At 34.7% G+C, this 18,307-nt stretch overlaps 1 long non-coding RNA gene and 1 pseudogene across 1 annotated transcript; both read right to left on the bottom strand.

The window, feature by feature from the left end:
- Positions 1–557: 557 nt before the first annotated feature.
- Positions 558–5,631, bottom strand: LOC113331811 (annotated as a pseudogene).
- A 218-nt stretch (positions 5,632–5,849) lies between these two features.
- On the bottom strand, positions 5,850–9,243 carry LOC113332040. Its single transcript, XR_003351294.1, has 3 exons — positions 9,040–9,243; positions 8,192–8,251; positions 5,850–6,196 (listed from the first exon to the last, which is right to left on the bottom strand). It is a non-coding gene; the product is annotated as an uncharacterized LOC113332040 (long non-coding RNA).
- Positions 9,244–18,307: the final 9,064 nt, after the last annotated feature.

Genomic DNA, 18,307 nt, shown 5'->3' on the forward strand with positions numbered 1-18,307 from the left:
CGTTGAAGCATACGATTCGCGGTTTAAAGGTGAGCGAAGAATTATAAAATGAATCCTAAAGTTGTTTCTAAGAAGCACTTTACGAAGTTAAAGAGAAATAGCTAGTAAACCAAGAAATTTGAAATTACCATGGGCTGCGGCAACGGCAGTTTCAAGTTCTCATGTTTCTTGGTTTTTATGGCAGGGAGCAGTGTTAGTGTAACTTTGGTGAATGGTATAATTTTCGATACCATCACTGTTTTTGTTCAGAATGACTTGGAGAACAATCAACCATTAACTGTTCATTGTCAATCAAGAGACGACGATCTTGGTGAGCATGAGCTCGCTCATCGTCAAGATGTTCATTGGTCTTTTCATATAGATATATTCCAGTGGACAAGATTTTGGTGTTCAATGCAGTGGAGTAACAGTACTGGACAAATTGTACAAGGAACTTATGATATCTATTTTGTTAGAAGAGATTGGAGATTATGTGGGGATAATTGCTACTGGAGTACCCGGGAATCCGGCTGGTATTTATACCACAAGGATGGGGAAAGGTTTATTTTATGTATAAATGGCCATCCAATTAATCAACCAAGAAGCAAATTTCCAAGTGTAACGAATTAGGTGTTTTTCAACTCAAAAGTTAGTCATGTAACAAGTGACTACTTGAATTTTATAGATTCTGATTTGATTTCAAAAGTTCATATATAGTCACTACTAGATATCGTACTGTGCGGTATGGCTGCGCATTCAGCTGTACGGTAAAATCAGGGGTTAAACTAGCAAAGAATTGATTAGCTTACTAAGCTTTCTTGACACTCAATATTCTCTCAGCAAGTAACAAATCATCAGGAGTTGTAACCTGCATAGATGCAACCAAAAGATTTTATTAATGTTCGTTTCGAAGTGCAAATTTCACACACAAGTAAAACTATAATACTTTTGTCCTTCTAATGGAATTTGATTTTGTTCACCACGTTGTAACGTCGTTTAGGAAACTAAAAAACCACATTTGGATGCAGCAATTTGTCAAAACTACACGTCAAAGAAGGTGATTTTTTTAAAAGCTATTCTGCACACAAAAGATTCAAGCTTACTGCAATCAGTTCAGGTCTGGCACCACATTGCCCTGTCCATTAGGGTTTGATCATCTTTAGGCTAAGATGGTTTCCCTAAGGGTTTCAACTTCGTAATCATGTGGTTTAATTTTGACGAAGGTTCCAAACACTGAAATCTGTTCTAAAGCTCTAGATAGATGTTGGGTTAAAAAACACAGAACTAATTATTTGCTATACTTTAACAAGGAAGTGATTTTGGCTAACCTTAATGTTGGTGTAAGACCCTTCAGTGATGTACACGGGATGATTAAGGTGCTCCACAATAGAGACGTCATCAGTGACTTCAAGGCTTTTCCTGCAATGTCAGTTATGGAACATAGCCCCATATAAAAAAATGTCAAATAATTTCTCTGATCGTCCTCACCATGTACTAAAAATGATTCAAGTCAAAAGAAGAAGATGAACTAGCTCCTTTTATGAAATTTTGAGACAAAAGGGAATACTAATATTAAATAGTTGTGATAAGTTTGTTATCATGAAGTCTGTTTCTCGGCGGATGGCTGCTGTTACTTATATAAACTCACTATAACTATTGATTGCATAAAAAAGATGTTAATTTCAATCTTATAAAAGCAGTATTAAATCAAAGTCAAAAGTTAAAATAGTGTTTACTGGAAAGTTTTAGTTTATTACGTACTCGTTTACTAGCTCGAAACCTCTTCTAAGTAACTCGGGCTTCATAACCTGCAACGAGACCCACCTTTTATATGTCAAGAATATCTAGCAAGAACATACCGAGCGGGAAAATATATGCGTCCAGGTTACCTGGGGGGTCTGCATTTCCCAAAGCGTCTTCCTGTCCAGTGTTTTAACAACAAAGGATGCATTATTTGCCTGCATATACAACAAGAAACATAGACCGATCTCATCATTATATATAGTACACGAGATCGCATGGATATTTACTAGAAATACAATTAAGATGTGATTAGTTATAATGCTTGATGCCTATGGGTTGTGCAAGGCTTGGTCAGGCCGACGTAAAAACTATGTCCAATTTTCGGGAGTTAACATTGTCTCCTACCCAACCCGGTACTTGCTACTAGAAACGGGTTTTGGTGTTTGGTCTTTGGTCTTTAGTTATAATGCTTGATATGCTGATCTTGAATCAGCCGTTACCCCTTGAAGGAAGGGGAGTGGTTACACCATTCAAGTACCCTACTTAGCCTCGAAATAACTACATAACTACAACCTAAATCCACAATTTCCATCACTATTCTCTAATTTCTGCACACTTTCTTGCCCAACAAAGCCTTGGTCCTCTCATCAAACATTTAATACCTCGACTCATGAGCAGATTTTATCTTACTCACTTTCTCCTAACCGGTTAACAAAATATCTTAACTTCCTCCACTTTTTTCTGTGACAGACTTTTCAAGTGACCCTGTACCAGTTTAAACCAATTTACGACAACTATAAAGAATAAACAGAAAATCTTTGTGGAGGGAGCAGAAAGTACAGAGACATGCTTTCGCAAATCTGGTTCTGGTAACATACTCAAACACTTTTTGGCAATATATTTGAAAGCTACATGTTGTAGGTGTTGGACGAATAACAAATTGCACAGAAGTATAAAGGCTTGAATAGGAAAAAAAGAAGAAGTATCCATAACACATTCGAAGAAGTGCATATATTCATCTGTGACTGACAAATCAATAAGAAGTATCGTCTTGTTGAATGATCGTTAAGGTTATGGAAAAGCTGTATGAAGAAACATAACTAAGAGTAGAAAGTAAAAACCATTATAGGATTGTGTAACATGTGGGGTGGCAACTGCTTCAAAGATGTTGCTATTATCACATGAATCACAAAGTTGGGATGTAACTTTGTCGATCATTTGTAATTCAAAGTAACTCTTTAGATACAAACCTCTTTGATTGTAGCTTTCACAGGAACACCAAGTACTGCTGCGCCATTCAACTGACCATCAATTAGAACCTAGCAGCAACAACAGAAATTTGGAATACTGCTTTAAATGCGAAGATCATGTAGCATTTCTTTGTCATGTACTCAAGTAGGATACTCTTATATTTTTGATAATTAAATCATGTAAATCGGCGTTGTTAATTTTCAGAACATGGACATAGATGTGGGAGTTAAATTCCCACTTAAAGGAAATTCATTTGCACTAATAAACATAATCGATGTTCAAACAAACTATAAAGCATGCTAGTTGCACTGTCCCGTAAAAGTAAACAAATGTTGTATATAACTCTCAGGTCCAACCTTTTTTATATCCTCAGCTAATACGAGAGGTCGCGCTGAGTCGTGAACGCATACGAGTTCTGAATTAACATCTATTGCCTGGAAAAGTAGAAAAATAGAATGTAATTGTGTGACTGGGTTAAAGCTGACATGAACATAAAGTAATAATACAATCTTTTTTCTTACTCAAACATCTGGATTTGAAAGTATCAAATGCTGAACATTTCAGTGAACAGTTCAAATACGATCTAATGATCTACAAGAGTGTACCAGATAAATGCAAGGAACACTACGAGAATACGGTACCACAAACTCAAAACCATTTATCGGTCAACGAACAAGTTGAGCAGTCATGTAGAGAACAGGTACATAGTGACACAGGATGTACTCAAGCACGAGGGAGTTAAAAAAAACCAACCAATCAACCAGTTGATGAGGACGTGTGGCAAACCTAAATGACATAGGCTGCCAACTCCTAAAATTCTGATGATTAATAGGATAATTAAAGGATCAAAGATTCAAAATATACCAATAATCAGATGATTAATAACTTGAGTGCAGGAAAGACTGCTATAAAAACTTAAAACATATCACAGTTAAAGGATTGAGGAAGAGAAGAATCAATATTAATAACCTCACAACAGAAAGAACATGCACCTGAAGTCCACTGAAGACAGAATCTTGGCATGCAAATTCCAGGCAATGCAAATTTGAGGTCTACATGGATCTTTTCACGATTGTCTAAAATAAAGATAATTGACTTGTGATGTCCACTATAGCATAATACACATCAAATGGTCTGCCTGAAAGGAGAAATTAGAAGAAGAAAGAGGAAATGCAAAAACTAACAATACCTAACAAAGGGAAACTAACTCGAGCCATCAAATTGGCATATACATTTGGAACCAAAATAATGAGAGTAAAACTAAGCTCAAAATTTATATGAAAACACAGAATTTTCTACAAACCTTCGAAGACATCCTTGTAAGACGGATCACAAACGACAATAATTTCCTTCACTTCAATCATGCATGAGAAAGTGTAGAAACTACAAATGAATGATAGGAATTAGAACTCGGGTTCTGAAGAACATAAGCAGAGACAAATACACAGAATAGGGTATCTGTTTCACAATCTGTAACACTCTACCAGCAACTTGGTTTTCATGTAATGCTTTCGAGATCACAGAGTCACAAATCCAGTTCCAGACATGACATACTATTGCGCTATAGTTATTCAAATGGTTGTGAAATCTTGTTATAAGTTAATTCCTGGCAAGTACAGGACTTACAGGTACGATGTATAAAATAGTTATAAGTTCAGAAACTATCTACTTAATCCACTTTATGATACCTCCTAGAGGTGAACCCTGTCAAGTGTCAAGCAACCAACTCTAAGACGGAATGCAGTGGTGACATTAGGCTAATTTCTCATATGCTCTATAATATAGAGTTCAATTGCAAATTAGTTCTAGATACAAGTACAGTTTATGGTGTACACTTTCAAACTCACATGCCACCAGCTAGTCCACGAATAAAACGTCTTCATAAATCAAGCAGTAGATTAAAAAACATGGAAGACTTGTAAAGATTTGTATACAAATGTATTAAAAATTATGCATTCATTACCTATATAGAGCGATGGGTTGACCTAGGAGTGGAATATACTGCTTTGGCATGCTTGCCTACATACAAACACAGAGATAATTCATCTATATATACAAAATGTACCAATACCCAGAACATATAATATATAATCAACCTCTAGAAGCTGAACACAGTATATATAATAATAACTGAACAAGAAAAGAGAAACTTACACCCATTCTGGTGCCCTTTCCTCCAGCCAAAAGAAGCACAGAAACACTTCTCTCTTTGACAACCTCAGTTGTAGTTGGGGTTTTCTCAGAGCAAGTGATTCTCGTCTTTTTCCTATGCAATTTGGTTTTGTGAACTGTGTAATAAGAGAAACATAATCAGGTGAAAGTAGGAAAGGGGAATAAAGGAAGAGAGGTAGGAGGGTGTACCTGCCTGGAATTTGATGGTGAAATTTGAGAAAAGGCGACAAAGAAGTGGTAGAATAAGAAGCGTTGGGAGACAAGAATTTGGGGAAATTTTGCGGATACTTAACGAAGATGGATGAGGAAGATAATGAGGGAGAAATACTGACTCCAAGCGCCATTGAATTGAATAGCGGGAATTTTGGGTATAAAGATGAACTAAGGAAAAGATTTGAAAAAGTACAATCCTTTTTCTAGTCTCTTTTCAATCCAAGAAAAAGTGAGTGAAGGGAGCCAAAGGGGAGATGAGGGAATCTAATCTGTGTTCTATTTTACGCCAATCGGCATTAACTGGGCGGCTCTATGGGGAAAATAACTAATAAGATTCCAAGTTCCAATCCTTTACTGACACTACACTGCGGACGGAAGGGGATGAGTGTTCACTATATTTTAATGGCAACAAATAATGGGAAAAATATGGTTTAGTCCAAAAACCAGTCCAAAAATACGGTTTAGTTCAACCCGATTCAACTAGGTACAAATTAATTCAAAATATGAAAAAGTACACTAATAACCTTATTATTTACAGTGTTGTACAAATATACAAATATTTACAGTTTAGTCCACAATGACGTCATCAATTTGAAATAATGTATAAATAATTAAAAAACAATTTATCTTTTAAACCGCTCGTCCAAAATTCACAAACTTTATATATTCGTAAAGCTCTTTCCGAAATCTACAAAAAAAGTACCCATACGACGCGGTATTCATGCTTGTTGTAGAAAACCATGCCTTCCTGCAGTCGGTAACGCTTTACTTCAGTACTTGTGTACTGGAAAGTAGTATGCACGACGTATGGTTACAATCTCAACTGCTAGTATATGGCCTGCAATTGCACTTGCGGAGTTAGAAAAGAAAGACTATGTATGAAGGCGGGCACTACTACAATTATACATGTTGGGAGTTCAAGGATTTATATACTTCATTTGATCTATGTACATATTAATGATATGTGTACAATTATGTACACATTAATGACGATAAACAAATTTACAACCATGTACACATTAATGATAGGTGTACAATTAGGTACACATCAAGAATGAACAGATGTACAACTATGTACACATTAACAACTCGATAACAAAAGGTGATTGTTGCAATTCAACTTCTATATAATTTGAGAAAATGAAAAACCAGAAAAAGGTAAACAATTATATACAACCATATACAAATAAATTTGTAAGAAAAATCCAAAAACACAAATTCAACGACTATCCTTTAAATGATAAATCACGAAATGAAAGTTAGTACAGAGAAATCATATGACCTTAGGTGTCATGTTAGATGTAGTATCTACTTACTGTCCAATTTTTGTGTCTTAGTTTTCTTTTATTGAAAGCAGATAAACCAAAAGGCGATGGTGGAAAGTATTAGGATAACAGAAGGAGTGACTGTACTAACAACTGGATGAATTTCTCTATACTGTAGAAATATGAGTCATAAGGTTAAAAACAGAAATTGAACTTCCAGTTATTACTCACTAAAATGAATTGAAAATGAAACCGATCGAATACAATTTATTTTCGATATAAAAAAACATTCAATTTAACTAGTGCAAAATTCCATATTTCTCTCCGTTTCATATGATCATATTTACGAACATCACATGACAAAAGAGTAGTACTTACAACTAGCAGATGAAACCTTGGAGGTGGAGACTGAGGAACCATAGATCCAGCAAAAGGATTTATTTCATATCTAAAAATCAATAGGTGTACAATTATGTACACATTAACAAAGAACATGTGTACAACCATGTACACATGTGTATCCATAACATCTATACCCAAATGCTCGTATATGCAAGCTTAGAAGACCAAATAAAATAATTCCATGGGGTCCAACATAATGTACGTATCTTGCTCCTTATGCAAGGAGGACTATGGATATTTAGATATGTCGAGTGCAATTAAGAATCCTTAATTGAAATGGTAATGGACAGTGAATTTCTTTATTTGAAACTATAAAAATGCTACGTTCTGAACAGGACTATTTCATACAAACCACCCTAAGTTTATGTTCTGGATCCGCAGAGACGCAGAAACACCATAATTATATAGGATCAACTTTCCTTGTTGGTACAGTTAATAAAAAGCATGGAAAGTCAAGTCATATGTCCTAATATGTATTATCTTAATATGCAATATACTAAAATGCAATATACATTTGTATCAGCTAAAAGTCCAATAGAAAATGTGAGTCAACTTAATTAAAATGCAGTAACACAACTGCACTTTTCGTAATCGCTGGCTTCTTTATGAATTCCTGGCCCAAAAACATTAGCAACTTCCACTTAGGACTATGATGCCCAAATTCATTTCTCTATAACTAAAATACAGTTTATTTGAAATATGGAAAGTACACTAATAATCCTTATTCATCTTCCTCGTATAACAAGCACAAAAAAACGGGTGCACCTTAATGTGCACTACGTAATAACTGGTGTACAAGAAAATACACCCATTTTGTAGAAGTCATTTGTCATAGCTCGGTTTTTACACCATTGGCACTGATACCTCAATTTAAGTAGAAAATTACTATGACTTGAGTCGCTTGACGAAATAATGAATTTAAAACTGCGCACCAATTTTTCATGAATTAAATCCAATAAAGAAGAGGTGAGAGAAAGACATAAATTGTTGCACAGATTAGATAGGAATATATGATGCTCAAATATGGAACTTAAACAGAACTAATTAGTGCCCATGATAGATATGCATGTAAGGAACCTAAACAGAAGTAGTTACGGGTTCACATTAAAGATTTCTCCATATAATAAAGCATTGTGCTAAATTTTCATTTCCCAAGGGATACATACCATGATTCTACATGTAGAAAATCCAACTCCCAGGCGAGTTTGGTCACTTCTGTTACCACCCTGAAAATGGTCATCTAAACAGTCAGATAGACTGTTCGATATCGAACAAATAACAAAAGAAGCTATAAAATGCCGAATTTAGATCATAACAAAGAGAGGTGAACTACTAAAACCTTGTAAACTCGAGAAACTAATAACTTTTTAACCAGTTCTACTCCTAAAATAAGAAAATCCTCAAAACCTTTAGATGTTGGTTTCTTTTGTGAATCCAAAAGATACAAGGCATTCTCTATGGACTACCGGTCATCAGTAAATTTGTAAAGATATTAATAAATTTATGTCCTCATAGTACCTCAAGGTAACGCAAGTTGTTACCATCAGTCATCAGCAAATTCATCTCTACCAACTACATCAACATAAAGCAAGAGCAAAGGACTATACATTTAGAAAAAGAAGAAAAAAAAAAATCTGTGAAGTAACATTAGGGAGTGTTACTCGATAAAAACCTCAAAAATTAAAAATTGGCACATAATATTCAAGAATTAGTTTCTCGAAGGAAACTTATCATGGCTGTTATCGTTCAGTGCAATAATAAATGAATCTCAAAGATTATTGATAAGCTAGTGTGACCCTAATCGTAACATTTTATAAAGATGCCTCACAAATCAATCAGTGTCAAAGAGATAAAGAGATGGAATTAAGAGGAATTGTTAGTTTCAGCTTTTAATAGGTCAGATCATCATGAGTCTTCATCATCTCTAGTTCTCATAATCATCAAAGAAAAATTCGAAGAATAAAACGAAATCCTAAAATTTTCAGAAATGGAAAAAAAGGAAATCTGGAATTACCTGAGATCTGGTAAATTTTGTGGAGAAATTCAATGATCTAACTAATTAGATCTCAAATACAAATTAAAAAATTGTTAACCAACTTCTGATAATCGAGATGAAACGTGATGAATATCAAAAACCTATAACATTTCGGTGCAGAGCTTCGTCGTCACAGGATAATGAAGAAACCAAAAATGAATTAGAAACCCACATGGTTTCTACATGAAGGTCAATTTTGTCTATCCAAAAATAAGTTTAGGACTAAATCGTTCAAATAAGGACCGACTCGTTTGAGATTTGGTAAATTTGAACCAGAAAGTACCAGGCTTAAGAGGGGTGGACTAGAGCGTCTAAAGCCCATTAAAAATGGGGCTAAATGTTAATTTTTACACAAATAATTGAATCATTAGAAAAAGAGGAAGGATACGGGTAAAGCGTGCAAAGGCGATTGTCAAGAATATAAGTGGAGGCGATTTTCTTGCGATGTTGACTAAGTCAACATAGCCTTCATCTTCATCAATCTCAGTTCTATTCAGGAATTCTCTTCTGGATTTTTTCCCAATTTCATGGTTTGTTAGCTTTCTTATACCTTAATCCTGTCTATTATGTACTAATTTTAACTCAATCTGTTTTGTTTTTGCTGCTAAAGTTTTTTACCTAACTTTGATAGTTTTTTCGTTTTCTTTCTGCAATTGAAGTTTTATATTTGTTTTAATGATGATAAGCTAGGTTTGATTTTGTAAAATATCTAATCTCTTATTGATTTGTTTCCTTCCGGTCTTCTATTTCTTTCTTTCTGCTAATTTTTATTTTAGGTCATGAGCTAATGGAGGTAAAGTCACAGAGTTCGATGTTCTACATCATGAGATTCTATAATCAATTGGGATATAAGAAAAGATGGGTTAGTCTGGTTCTCGGTATGATACTCCGAATACTGTCTTTTTAAAATCACTCGTCAGACCATTGTTACTCTTTATTTAAAGAAGACAGTTGAGTCGCTCTGAGGTTTCTAGGTTCTTTGTGAGATCCTACTATGTGTAGGGATTGGATAATACATAGGGATTTTATGCTTTTCAAGTTAAGATTCCGCTTCCTTGATAATATACTTCTGAATTGTTCTGTTTTGAAGATTTTAAATATGCTTTATCTCAGTGAAGTCATTCCTTAATGATGATTATATTGGGACTGTTAGATAGCTTCATAGGCTTTGATTCTGTATTAATCCACCGGGAGTTTCTTGTTGGAATTAAAAGTTTGTTTCCTCTACATGAAAAGTTGTGTTAATATTTTTATCTTCCCACTATGCTGCTAATTTTATATTAAGAGAGATAAAATCTTTTTAATCAGTTCACTAATGCTCCTTATTAAGGGTGGCTGCTTCAAAAGTATTGATACACTTGGCAGTTTTTATTTCTTTGTTCAGCTGCTCTTTGATCTTCTATGTATTGAGAATAAGCATATTTGAGTTATCAGTTGCATGCTAATAATGGTTAATTCACTCAAGCGTGAAGTTTTTGTCAGTGGTGCAGTTTCAATCATATGTCACTTCCAACAACTGAGTTAATGTATTGTCTATCTAATTACTTACTGCTCTATAAATACAATGTTTGTTCTTTAGTTTCTTCACACTGCAAACCTTAGTTCTTCTTTACCTTTCTGAGTTTCACTAGTTGTTGTTATCCTATGGCTTATTCTGTTGATCAAGTTAGAGTGTTAGACCTAGTTGAAGAATTTCCACATATCTTTGCTGCTTTACTCTGTGATAACTCTCGTAGTTACTACAAAACTTCAGTGAAGCATCACCTTAACAGAATCTGGCCCATTAACTCTTCAGACTTCAAGCTTGCAAAACCATATATTCGAGGGATGGGTATTCAAAATTTATTTGTGGTCATGTTTAAGAAGTCTCAAGATAGAGATATTGCTTTTACCTGTAGGCCTTCACTTTTGTTTGGTCAGTTGTTTTTTAGTGCAACCTTTGAACAAACTGGAATCGGTTTTTGATCTGGTCTGGGAAACTACACTATGCCGGTTCAAGTTGATATCCCTACTGATCTTGTGAACAAAGGCAGAGTTCGTGAGGTGTTTGATCAGATAAGTACTTTTGTTGCGGGTGAAACCCCAGCTGGGAATAGTTATGAAGCCAAACTCATGGTTCCCCTTAACTCTCCATTAACAAGAAAGGTAGTTTTTAACACTAATAGTAAGACTTACTATATGACTGCATTTTATCCAAAATTGCCTTTCTGTGCTTGTAAGAGATGTTTTGTTCTCCTCCATGATGAGGAAAAGTGTAAGGAAATTCAGTCGAGAATCTATGTCAGAGCACTTCCATCTCCTACTCCAAGAGCTACTCATGTGGTTGTACCTAATCGAGGAATGAACATTGCTGCTGAGCGAGATTCTAGTGGAGCAGGCTCTTCAATTGCTGGTTCTGGTGCTTGTAATGCTCAAGGACAATCCAAGCCGTCTGCTTTCTCAGTATGTCTTCAACCTGCAGGGGCTCTAGGTAACAAGATTTCAACTCTTTCTTCTCATACTACATACTCTATGTTGTCATCACCACCTCCTTTGAACATTAGAGAAAACTCAAATACTGGTGGCTCCTCGTCTCGTCCTGATCCTCCTATGTACTCGAAATTTTTGTCGCCTTTTGATAACTTAACTCATACACTTGGTGGTACGCATTTTGATAGGAAAGGTAAAAGACCTAGAACTGTATTTGAAACATCATCCCATAATTCTCCTTCTGTTTCTTCTTCTTTTACTTTCATGCCTACGCCTTATTGGCATCCTATTTCTTCTTTACCACCTTTTACACCTCCTTCAGATGTCTCTTTTATTGTGGGAAATTTGGGTGAATCCTCTAGTATGGGTTCTTCAGGAGGAAATGTTTTCTGGGTTACTTCATGTTCCACCTTTTCTCAAACTGTGGTCTCGTCTTCGGGTTTTATTTTTGGTTCTTCTTCAGATATTAATTACTCCTCAGAAGCTTTTATGTCTCTCAACTCTAAAAATATCATTTTTAGTGACATGGGTCTTAATGATGAATTTAAAGACACTATCATCCTTGAACCAATGCCGATTTTTATGGTACCTCCTGAACCTGTTGTCACCGCTGAAGATTTCGAAAAGAAAATCGATCTCATGATGCTAGACTCGGACTCTATGGCTACTGAAACCTCTTCTTCTCATGACCTAGTAAGTACATCATATTTTCCTCCTTTCCTGTTCTGATTTCATTTAAGTTTATTCCTTCTTTATCATATCTACTTAGTTTGTTCGTTTTGTTTTTTCTACTATTACTGTTTTCCTGTGCTTTTAAATATGAAGTTTTTAAGTTGGAACATAAATGGTTGTTGCTCTGATAATAAATGGAGACATTTGTTTAATCTTGTTAGAAAGTATAAGCTGGATAGTGTTTGTCTTATGGAAACTATGGTAGATGAAGATACAGTTAGAAAATACATTCATCACTTACCTTTTGATTCTTGGGTATTTATTCCTGCTGTTGGTAAATCGGGTGGGCTTGCTTTTGGTTATTTTTCAAATTCGAATATTGAAGTGCTAGGTTGCTCCCTTAACATGATCCATATTCTGTGTGACATTACTCCTGCTATAAAAAAGTGTGTCATTTCCTTTATCTATGGATCTTTATCTCTGTATGGTAAGAGAAATCAATGAAATTTCTTGAATGACATGTTGCCCAATAACAATAACCCTTGGTTACTGGTTGGCGATTTTAATTTCATCCTTCATAGTTCTGAGAAACAAGGAGGGAATGCTGATAGTTCTTTACCTCCGAATTTTGTTAGAGAATCTTTAATAAAAATGAATATGAATGAAGTTTTTGCTTATGGTAACCCTTAAACTTGGTGTAATCGAAGTTTTAAAAACCCTGCTGATTTGATTTTTGAGAAATTGGATAGATCTTTTATGAATGATAAATGGGTCTCAGTTTTACCCCAGACTCGAGTCACAAACCTAGGTAGAATTTACTCTGATCACAGTCCTATCTTGATTAAGTGTTTTCATTATGAGAAGAATGTCAACATTCCGTATAAGTTTTTTAAGTGTTGGCAACTTAATCCTTAATTTAAAGATGTTCTGAATAATTCTTGGTCTTGGAGTGTGTCTGGTTCTCCCTATTTTGTTGTTGTCAAAAAACTCAGTCATGTTAAGGAGGTTTCAGGAAAGTGGAATGTTAACTCCTTTGGTCACATTAAGACTACCATAGGTAGACTAAATGCTGAGTTAGAAAAACTGCAAGTTATGCCTTATACTCCTCAGATTGGTGGCTATATTTTAAACTACTCCAAACAGCTAGATTATTGGTATGAAATAGAACATTGCTTCTATAAGCAAAAATCCAGAATAAACTACTTCACACATTATGATAGGAATACGAGTTTCTTTCATAACACTGTTAGACTAAGAAATATGTATAGCAGAATCCACACTATGAGGGATGATCAGGGTAATTGGTTGGAAAACAAGGAACAAGTTGCTGATTTGTTTGCAAAGCATTCCAAGAAAATTTATACTTCTTCGAATCCTTGTGAGAAAGACATTGAGGAATATTTAAATTGCATCTCTCCTATTATTACTGAAGATATGAATACCTCCTTAATTGCCATCCCCTCCTACCAAGAAATCTTGGATACAGTTAATATGATGGCACCTTGGAGCTCTCCAAGCCCGGATGGTTTCCCGCCTGGTTTTTCAAGGACAATTGGGATATTGTTCATTCTGAAGTTGTTTCGCATGTGGAGAGTTTTTTCATGAATAAGTTCCTTCTTAAACAAACAAATTTTGCTTATATATCTTTAATTCCTAAAATCAAGAATGCTGCCACCCCTCATGATTTCAGACCTATCAGTCTGTCCAATTGTGTGTACAAAATCATTTCAAAAATTTTAACTAATAGATTAAAGCCTATGTTAGATTCTCTGATCTCTCCTTACCAATCTGCTTTTGTAGCAAATCGTCAAATTCATGACAATATTGTGATAACTCATGAAATTCTTCATTCCTTTAAAGCAAAAAAGAAAATTTCGAAAAATAGTCATATAGCAATAAAGCTTGACCTTTCTAAAGCATTTGATAGATTAGAATGGTCTTTTATATTGTCTGTTTTTAAGAAATTGGGCTTCTCTGAAGACTGGTGTAGATTGATATATCAGTGTATAAGCACAGTTTCTTACTCTGTTTTAGTCAATGGTTCCCCGGGTGATACTTTCCTTCCTTCAAGGGGAACTAGACAAGGGGACTGTCTTTCGCCATATATTTTCATTTTGTGTATGGAGGTTTTATCTCAGTTGCTCATTAAAGCTGAAGATGAAAAACTGATTCAAGGTTTCAGATTCAGAAAAAATAGCACCTCTATTTCTCATCTGTTTTTTGCAGATGATTGTATGTTGTTTTGCAAAGCCTCTGTCACTTACGCAAGGAACATTCTCAAGGTTATTAATGTTTTGCGAAAGCTTCAGGACAGGCAATTAATTTTGATAAATCTGGTTTTATAACAAGTGGAAAAATGCATCATAGACACATTAAGATCTTATCTAAAACCCTTAATATGAAATTTCTTAGTAGCTCTGAAAAATATCTAGGTACCCCTTTGTTTATTGGTAAAGATAAGACCAAATCTTTTTCTTTCCTCATAGATAATTTCTATGCTAGGCTGAGTTCTTCAAGGAAATCCAATTTGAATGTTGCTGGCAGAACTGTAGTCACTAAACATGTCTTGTCTAGTCTGTCTACTTATCACATGGCTTGCTTTCCTCTTCCGAAAACTGTTACTAGTAAAATAGATACTATACATAGAACTTTCTGGTGGTCTAAAAAGAATCCTAAACATGCTGCTTATTTTAGATCCTGGGGGGATATAGGAAAATCGAAATTAAATGGAGGATTGGGTATTAAGAATTCTTTTGCTACCAATAGGATTTTCATTTGTAAACTTGGTTCGAGAATGTTAAAGAATCCAAATAATTTGCTTTTTTCTTTTCTTAAAGACAAATACTTTCCAAATCAGAATTTGTTGGAAATTGGCAAAGCAACCGATTCTTCCTCATGGATTTGGAAAGGTATTGTTAAGGGGTTGTAATTCATTAAAGCCAATTCAGTTGTTAAAATAAACAATGGAGCTTGTACTCCTATTTGGAATTCCATCTGGATTCCAGGGAAGAATAGCCCTCCTGTTCCTTTGCATCATAATTGTAGTAATTATTTCTTTGTCTCTGAACTTTTTAATTACTCCCATAATTGTTGGAACATTAATCTTTTGAATCAACTTTTCTCTCATGATGAAGTTATTAGGATTAGAACTATTAGGATTAATCTAGCACATCCTGATTTGTTTATGTAGCCGCATACCAGAAATTGTAATTTTACTATTAAGTCTGCTTATAGAATTTTCATGAATGATATTGCTTCTTCTGAAGACTCTGCTTTCTGGAGAAAGGTTTGGAATATCGACTGTTTACGGAACATAAAATTCTTTTTGTGGAATATATTTGCATATATGCTCCCTGTTAACTCCTTATTGGAGTTTTATAACTCTATTGTGGATGTGTCTTGTCCTTTTTGTCATTCTCATGAGGAAACTATCATGCATTTATTCATAAATTGCTCTGCAACCTCTCATATTTGGTTTGGTCTTTCCCTCCAGCATCTTACTCATATTGATTCTGAATGGATTGATGATATCTTTATTTATTGGCATGACTCTAATCTGGGAATATCTCCATATAAGGTCTCTTGGCCTAGTGTTGGTGCTATTGTTTTATGATGTATATGGAAATTGAGGTGTGATGTGATTTTCAAGAAGGTTGATGTGGATTTGAACATGAACATCTTAGACATTAAGAGGATGATCTGTTCTTATATTGTACCCCAATGCTCTTCTACAGTCTATTCTTGTGGAGTTAAAATTCCAAAAATTGAAGTTGATCATATTATGTTTGTAGATGGTTCCTTTAAGGATTTTAAAATGGGTATTGTTGTTATATGGTGTGATATTGCAGGAACAGTAAGAAGGGCAAGATCTGACTTTGGATGGATGCAAGATGCAGTTGAATCTGAAGTTGCTGCTCTAATTTTGGGGATCTCTTGGGCAGAAGAGATGCATCTTTCCAAAGTGGTTTTTGCTAGTGATTGTCTCCAACTGGTGGAATGTCTCAATGGTCGCAGCTCTAACATGGATTGGAGAATCTTAGATCTTCTAGAGAATTGTCGGAATTTACTTTATAGTAATGTGTCTTTTAAAGTTGTGTATATAAAGCGGTTGAATAATCCTCTTGAGGACCGGCTTGAACGCCGGGCTAGGAAGAATAGTATTAAGGGTCTTTGGTTCTGCCTTCCAAATTTTCTGAGCTCTCTAAATAGGAAGGTAAACATGGATGTAATTTGTAACTCTTTTCTTTGTTAATGCTTGAAGTGTCTTCTTAGCAAAAAAAAGAAAAGAGGAAGGATACACTCACATGGTTATATCCACACTATCTCACATTTTTGATGATATTTTCCCTAGTAAAACTGAAATTGTAATGAATTTTTGAAGTTAATATTTAGTGGATGCGTTCCTCTTACAACGCTCTACATATCTACCAAAAATGAGCTTGTTTCGAATTACCAAACTTCACTATCTATAGATCTTAATTTCAACGGTTGAAAATCCGTCAATTTTCAACGGCTAGTTTTCAAACATAGTAGATGGTAGTGTTATACGTCTCGGAATATGCCATTTTTAGTAGAAACATATATCTTTGTAAGAAAAACATATCCCCCAAATATCAGTTTCAAATCCATTACAGTTAAAAAAAGATTAAAAAGTATATCTCCGAAAATGTGAGATGGTGTGATTATAAGAGCATCTCCGATGGGAGGATGTTAACTTCCTAAACTCTTGGCCACCTAGGATCTATTGAGAATTTAACAGAAATTAGTCTCCAACGGAAATGTGAACAAAGAATGTGAGGATGAGGTGTCAAACGATTTGCTTCACATCCTCAAATAGATGCTATTAGATAATGTACTTGTGTCATCAGTCTGTGTGACAGTACAATGTACTTGTGTTAGAAGTCTGTGTATATCAGGTCAATATTTGTCAATGATTGACTTGACTTTTATTGCAGTTTTATGTTTTCCTTTATCTCAATAATTGCCTACTTAAGGCATTGTAATAACTTTTGTAGAACTATCGTTTTGATCAATAATATTACAGTTCTCTCATGGTATCAATCGGACGATCCTGAGCTGAAAATTTGAACACTGCAAAATCTTTTCCAACAAATTTTTCAACGTAGAAGATTACGAATCTTACACCTTTTTTCTAATATCTTTTTCAGAACCAATGCCTAATTTTTCAATATCTTTTCATATTTAATACCTAATTTTCAATAATTTTTCAATTGGGTTCATATCGAGATCTGATTTTTGAGTTGTATCGGTGGACTAGGAAGAGAGTATGATAACTTTGTTGTTATTGCACAGAATAGAGAAGTCCCATTTACTTTTGCTGGGATAAAACCTAGGCTCCTAAATCATGAGCAATGGCTCATTAACAACAAGATTCTAGTATTGTGTTTGATGCACAAAATCCATCTGCTTTTTATACCAGAAATATTAGTTTTGGTAATGGAAGAGGCAAGTCCAAGGGTAATTATAAGAATTGACAAGTAAATAATTTTTGGTACAAGAATGGTCAAGGCAGTAATTTTGTTCAAACAAATGATTCTTCTGGTAGCTCTTCTGCTCAACTTAATGCTTGGTATAAGAGATTTTTCATACATAGATTGTCAGATATGTAGAAAGAAAGGACATTATGCTAGCAGATGTAACTTTAGATATTATCCTCCTATTTTTTCTTCTGGTGGTTCTTCTTCTTTAACAATCAATACATGCAACGTGGGTCAACAACATGCATTTACTACAATGACCGAAGACCAAGTTTTTGGTGATCCATCAACTTCTGAACCTAAATAGTGGCTAGCTAACTCAGGAGCAACAACTCATATGACTGGAGATATGAGTCTTCTACAAAATACTTCTAGCTTCAGAGGAAAGGACAAGGTGCAAGTGGGTAATGGTAAGTCCTTGAATTTACTTCCGCTGGTACTTCTTTTATAAAGACACCAAAACTAGTTTTAGGCTTGACACGGTTCTTTTAGTTCCTGATATGAAACATAATCTAGTCTCAGTTGCTAAGTTCACGGAGAATAATTCTTGTTGTTTTAAGCTTGATCCATATGGATATGAGATTAAGGATTTATATTCAGGTGCTTTG

Source organism: Papaver somniferum, unplaced genomic scaffold, assembly GCF_003573695.1.
Source record: "Papaver somniferum cultivar HN1 unplaced genomic scaffold, ASM357369v1 unplaced-scaffold_128, whole genome shotgun sequence".
Lineage (NCBI taxonomy): Eukaryota > Viridiplantae > Streptophyta > Magnoliopsida > Ranunculales > Papaveraceae > Papaver > Papaver somniferum.